Here is a 7,500-nt window from a genome sequence, read left to right on the forward strand (position 1 = left end):
GATTTCTGGAGAATGCAGAGCTCTTTTTGTTTGGAGTCGTACCCCTGAGTGGGGCTTCTCTCCTCAGCCCGGCCGGTCCTCCTCTCTGACAGCCCGCAGGATTTACATCCCGCTCCGCTCCGCACCGTAAAACAGCCACTCTCCTTTTATTCCTTCACCCGCCTTTACGATGTGGGGGGGAGGAGGGGAGGGGGGGGGGGGGGGAGGAGGGAGGAGGGGGCGGGGCTGAGTTATGGGCTTTGTTTGGGACAGGAGGAAAATAAAAATGTGATACAGCCGTGCCGTGTCAGAGTGTCTGCCTCGCATGTGCAGGGAATTCAGAGGGGCCGACAAGGTGGTCGTGTGCATGTGTGTGTGTGTGTGTGTGTGTGTGTGTGTGTGTGTTTGGTGGGCATGTCTGGTTTTCATCAAACCGTCATTATAACCATGAATAAATATAGTTCACTACACAACCATTTGAGCTGAAAATCATCAAATCATGATGTGGATAGCCTGGTTAAAACAATCCTGATCAGATGATCTCAGATTCTTGCTCTATGAGTCTGGACTCTCAGCCGTCCATAGATTTCAGTGGGAGGACCTACTTGCATTGACGGACAACTCCTTCAGCCAATCAGCATCGCCAAATCCACTTCAAAGAACGGTGAAAATATCTTCTCCGCTGAGAAACTCCACGGGTGCATACTCTTGTTCTTGTTTAATTGCCCCATTTCCAACCTCCCCTTCCTCAGAAAGATCCTCGTTGCCTCTCAGCTTCAATCTCACATGTCACTCCACAACCTGTCTGATCCACTACAATCCGGTTTCCGGCCAAAACATAGCACAGAGACAGCTTTAGTCCGGGTCATAAATGACCTACTCCTGGCAAATGACGCTGGAAACATCACCATCCTTGTCCTCCTCGACCTCTCAGCAGCCTTTGACACCATTTCCCACTCTATCCTCCTCGACCGCCTTGAACACACTCTGGGCATCACTGGAACCCCTCTGGCCTGGTTTCAGTCATATCTAGCCGACAGGCTCCACTATGTGTCCCTCGGCGGGTGCCGATCTGCTTCAGCCCCAGTCAGACAAGGTGTCCCTCAGGGCTCCGTCCTTTGTCCATTCCTCTTCACCACTTACCTCCTTCCCCTCAGCCACATCATCAGGAAACATGGACTCAGTTGCCACTGCTACGCCGATGACACCCAGCTCCACATTCACACCAAACCTTCTGCTCCCCAGCCCCCCCACTCCCTCACCTGCCTCCGTGAAATCAAAAACTGGATGACCACCAACTTCCTCAAACTAAACAGCAATAAAACTGAACTCATGATTGCACCCAAGTCCACTCTACACAAAGTCAGCAACCTCATCCTCTCCATTGACAGCTGCTCCATCTACCCCTCCTCAGAAGTCCGCAACCTGGGGGTCCTGCTCGACCCAACCCTCTCCTTCCAATCTCACATTAAATCTGTCACCAAATCTGCATTCTTCCACATCAAAAACATCTCACGCCTCCGTCCCTCACTCTCTGACACCTCCGCCGAAACTCTGATTCACGCCTTCGTCACCACACGCCTGGACTACTGCAACAGAGTGTTGTTCGGGGTCCCTGCCAAGACCCTTGCCCGGCTGCAGTACGTGCAGAACTCCGCTGCCAGGATCCTCACACGGACCAAACCCTGGAACCACATCACCCCCACCCTGCAGCAACTCCACTGGCTTCCCATAAAATATCGTATCACATTCAAAATTCTCCTCCTCACTTATAAATCCCTGCACGGTCTGGCCCCCTCATACCTATCCGACCTACTCCACCCATACACCCCCCTACGTAGTCTCCGTTCCTCCGACACTGGACTTCTCACCATCCCCCGCACAAATAGATCCACCATTGGAGATAGAGCTTTTTCCGTTGCTGCACCTAAACTCTGGAACTCCCTCCCATTTCCCATCCGCGACTCTGGTTCTATAAACATCTTTAAAAGCAAGCTCAAAACCCATCTTTTCCGCCTCGCTTTCTCTGAGCATGGCCTGGGCTCCTGATAGCTCTACTGTACCCTTTTAGCCTCTTTCTTACTCCTTTTTCTCCCTATACTGCTTATTATGTCTCTTTTAGTGTGTTTTGTTCTTATTGTACAGTGTCCTTTAGTCTGAGAAAGGCGCTTTCAAAATCGAATTTATTATTATTATTATTATTATTATTATTATTATTATTATTATTATTATTATTATTATTATTATTATTGTTGTTGTTTTTGTTTCTGCAATAACTGCACTCAGGGCTGTGTCTACTAACGTTGCCGTTACGATTATTGCTTCGGGAGCCGCCATTATTGTTTTGCCAGTGGCGTCCCTGATTGGCCGGTTACGTTGTCAACTACGACGCATTCTGATTCTGGAAATCGCTGGGGGTGAGCAGGAGCCAGACTGATCCGTACAATGAGAGGAGTTCACGTTGTCAGGATGGCTTCACCAGGCTATACGATGTCACAGTGTCAGGATGGCTTCACCAGGCTATATGATGTCACAGTGTCAGGATGGCTCTACCAGGCTATACGATGTCACAGTGTCAGGATGGCTTCACCAGGCTATACGATGTCACAGTGTCAGGATGGCTCTACCAGGCTATACGATGTCACAGTGTCAGGATGGCTTTACCAGGCTATACGATGTCACAGTGTCAGGATGGCTCTACCAGGCTATACGATGTCACAGTGTCAGGATGGCTTCACCAGGCTATACGATGTCACAGTGTCAGGATGGCTCTACCAGGCTATACGATGTCACAGTGTCAGGATGGCTTTACCAGGCTATACGATGTCACAGTGTCAGGATGGCTCTACCAGGCTATACGATGTCACAGTGTCAGGATGGCTCTACCAGGCTATACGATGTCACAGTGTCAGGATGGCTCTACCAGGCTATACGATGTCACGGTGTCAGGATGGCTCTACCAGGCTATACGATGTCACAGTGTCAGGATGGCTCTACCAGGCTATACGATGTCACAGTGTCAGGATGGCTTCACCAGGCTATATGATGTCACAGTTTCAGGATGGCTCTCTCTACCAGGCTATACGATGTCACAGTGTCAGGATGGCTCTACCAGGCTATACGATGTCACAGTTTCAGGATGACTTCACCAGGCTATACGATGTCACAGTGTCAGGATGGCTTCACCAGGCTATACGATGTCACAGTGTCAGGATGGCTTCACCAGGCTATACGATGTCACAGTGTCAGGATGGCTTCACCAGGCTATATGATGTCACAGTTTCAGGATGGCTCTCTCTACCAGGCTATACGATGTCACAGTGTCAGGATGGCTCTACCAGGCTATACGATGTCACAGTTTCAGGATGGCTTCACCAGGCTATACGATGTCACAGTGTCAGGATGGCTTCACCAGGCTATACGATGTCACAGTGTCAGGATGGCTCTACCAGGCTATACGATGTCACAGTGTCAGGATGGCTCTACCAGGCTATACGATGTCACAGTGTCAGGATGGCTCTACCAGGCTATACGATGTCACAGTGTCAGGATGGCTTCACCAGGCTATATGATGTCACAGTGTCAGGATGGCTCTACCAGGCTATACGATGTCACAGTGTCAGGATGGCTTCACCAGGCTATATGATGTCACAGTGTCAGGATGGCTCTACCAGGCTATACGATGTCACAGTGTCAGGATGGCTTCACCAGGCTATATGATGTCACAGTGTCAGGATGGCTCTACCAGGCTATACGATGTCACAGTGTCAGGATGGCTCTACCAGGCTATACGATGTCACAGTGTCAGGATGGCTTCACCAGGCTATACGATGTCACAGTGTCAGGATGGCTTCACCAGGCTATACGATGTCACAGTGTCAGGATGGCTTCACCAGGCTATACGATGTCACAGTGTCAGGATGGCTTCACCAGGCTATACGATGTCACAGTGTCAGGATGGCTCTACCAGGCTATACGATGTCACAGTGTCAGGATGGCTCTACCAGGCTATACGATGTCACAGTGTCAGGATGGCTCTACCAGGCTATACGATGTCACAGTGTCAGGATGGCTCTACCAGGCTATATGATGTCACAGTGTCAGGATGGCTCTACCAGGCTATACGATGTCACAGTGTCAGGATGGCTCTACCAGGCTATACGATGTCACAGTGTCAGGATGGCTTTACCAGGCTATATGATGTCACAGTGTCAGGATGGCTCTACCAGGCTATATGATGTCACAGTGTCAGGATGGCTTCACCAGGCTATACGATGTCACAGTGTCAGGATGGCTTTACCAGGCTATATGATGTCACAGTGTCAGGATGGCTTTACCAGGCTATATGATGTCACAGTGTCAGGATGGCTTCACCAGGCTATACGATGTCACAGTGTCAGGATGGCTCTACCAGGCTATATGATGTCACAGTGTCAGGATGGCTCTACCAGGCTATACGATGTCACAGTTTCAGGATGGCTTCACCAGGCTATATGATGTCACAGTGTCAGGATGGCTCTACCAGGCTATATGATGTCACAGTGTCAGGATGGCTTCACCAGGCTATACGATGTCACAGTGTCAGGATGGCTCTACCAGGCTATACGATGTCACAGTGTCAGGATGGCTCTACCAGGCTATACGATGTCACAGTGTCAGGATGGCTTCACCAGGCTATATGATGTCACAGTGTCAGGATGGCTTCACCAGGCTATACGATGTCACAGTGTCAGGATGGCTCTACCAGGCTATACGATGTCACAGTGTCAGGATGGCTCTACCAGGCTATACGATGTCACAGTGTCAGGATGGCTCTACCAGGCTATACGATGTCACAGTGTCAGGATGGCTTCACCAGGCTATACGATGTCACAGTGTCAGGATGGCTCTACCAGGCTATACGATGTCACAGTGTCAGGATGGCTCTACCAGGCTATACGATGTCACAGTGTCAGGATGGCTTTACCAGGCTATACGATGTCACGTTGTCAGGATGGCTTCACCAGGCTATACGATGTCACAGTGTCAGGATGGCTCTACCAGGCTATACGATGTCACAGTGTCAGGATGGCTCTACCAGGCTATATGATGTCACAGTGTCAGGATGGCTTTACCAGGCTATACGATGTCACGTTGTCAGGATGGCTTTACCAGGCTATACGATGTCACGTTGTCAGGATGGCTTCACCAGGCTATATGATGTCACAGTGTCAGGATGGCTCTACCAGGCTATACGATGTCACAGTGTCAGGATGGCTCTACCAGGCTATACGATGTCACAGTGTCAGGATGGCTTTACCAGGCTATACGATGTCACGTTGTCAGGATGGCTTCACCAGGCTATACGATGTCACAGTGTCAGGATGGCTCTACCAGGCTATACGATGTCACAGTGTCAGGATGGCTCTACCAGGCTATACGATGTCACAGTGTCAGGATGGCTCTACCAGGCTATAAGATGTCACAGTGTCAGGATGGCTTTACCAGGCTATACGATGTCACAGTGTCAGGATGGCTCTACCAGGCTATACGATGTCACAGTGTCAGGATGGCTTTACCAGGCTATACGATGTCACAGTGTCAGGATGGCTCTACCAGGCTATACGATGTCACAGTGTCAGGATGGCTTTACCAGGCTATACGATGTCACAGTGTCAGGATGGCTCTACCAGGCTATACGATGTCACAGTGTCAGGATGGCTTCACCAGGCTATACGATGTCACAGTGTCAGGATGGCTCTACCAGGCTATACGATGTCACAGTGTCAGGATGGCTCTACCAGGCTATACGATGTCACGGTGTCAGGATGGCTCTACCAGGCTATACGATGTCACAGTGTCAGGATGGCTTCACCAGGCTATACGATGTCACAGTGTCAGGATGGCTCTACCAGGCTATACGATGTCACGGTGTCAGGATGGCTCTACCAGGCTATATGATGTCACAGTTTCAGGATGGCTCTCTCTACCAGGCTATACAATGTCACGGTGTCAGGATGGCTCTACCAGGCTATACGATGTCACAGTTTCAGGATGGCTTCACCAGGCTATACGATGTCACAGTTTCAGGATGGCTTCACCAGGCTATACGATGTCACAGTGTCAGGATGGCTTTACCAGGCTATACGATGTCACAGTTTCAGGATGGCTTCACCAGGCTATACGATGTCACAGTGTCAGGATGGCTCTCTCTACCAGGCTATACAATGTCACGGTGTCAGGATGGCTCTACCAGGCTATACGATGTCACAGTTTCAGGATGGCTCTCTCTACCAGGCTATACAATGTCACGGTGTCAGGATGGCTCTACCAGGCTATACGATGTCACAGTGTCAGGATGGCTCTACCAGGCTATATGATGTCACAGTGTCAGGATGGCTCTACCAGGCTATATGATGTCACAGTGTCAGGATGGCTCTACCAGGCTATACGATGTCACAGTTTCAGGATGGCTTCACCAGGCTATATGATGTCACAGTGTCAGGATGGCTCTACCAGGCTATACGATGTCACAGTTTCAGGATGGCTCTCTCTACCAGGCTATACAATGTCACGGTGTCAGGATGGCTCTACCAGGCTATACGATGTCACAGTTTCAGGATGGCTCTACCAGGCTGTACGATGTCACGGTGTCAGGATGGCTCTACCAGGCTATACGATGTCACAGTGTCAGGATGGCTCTCTCTACCAGGCTATACGATGTCACAGTGTCAGGATGGCTCTACCAGGCTATACGATGTCACAGTGTCAGGATGGCTCTACCAGGCTATACGATGTCACAGTGTCAGGATGGCTCTACCAGGCTATACGATGTCACAGTTTCAGGATGGCTCTACCAGGCTATATGATGTCACAGTGTCAGGATGGCTCTACCAGGCTATACGATGTCACGGTGTCAGGATGGCTCTACCAGGCTATACGATGTCACGGTGTCAGGATGGCTCTACCAGGCTATACGATGTCACAGTGTCAGGATGGCTCTACCAGGCTATACGATGTCACGGTGTCAGGATGGCTCTACCAGGCTATACGATGTCACAGTGTCAGGATGGCTTCACCAGGCTATATGATGTCACAGTGTCAGGATGGCTCTACCAGGCTATACGATGTCACAGTGTCAGGATGGCTTCACCAGGCTATATGATGTCACAGTTTCAGGATGGCTCTACCAGGCTATACGATGTCACAGTTTCAGGATGGCTCTACCAGGCTATACGATGTCACAGTGTCAGGATGGCTTTACCAGGCTATATGATGTCACAGTGTCAGGATGGCTTCACCAGGCTATATGATGTCACAGTGTCAGGATGGCTCTACCAGGCTATACGATATCACAGTGTCAGGATGGCTCTACCAGGCTATACGATGTCACAGTGTCAGGATGGCTCTACCAGGCTATACGATGTCACAGTGTCAGGATGGCTCTACCAGGCTATACGATGTCACAGTGTCAGGATGGCTCTACCAGGCTATACGATGTCACAGTGTCAGGATGGCTCTACCAGGCTATACGATGTCACA

Source organism: Poromitra crassiceps (assembly GCF_964638095.1).
Source record: "Poromitra crassiceps genome assembly, chromosome: 5".
Classification (NCBI taxonomy): Eukaryota; Metazoa; Chordata; class Actinopteri; order Beryciformes; family Melamphaidae; genus Poromitra; species Poromitra crassiceps.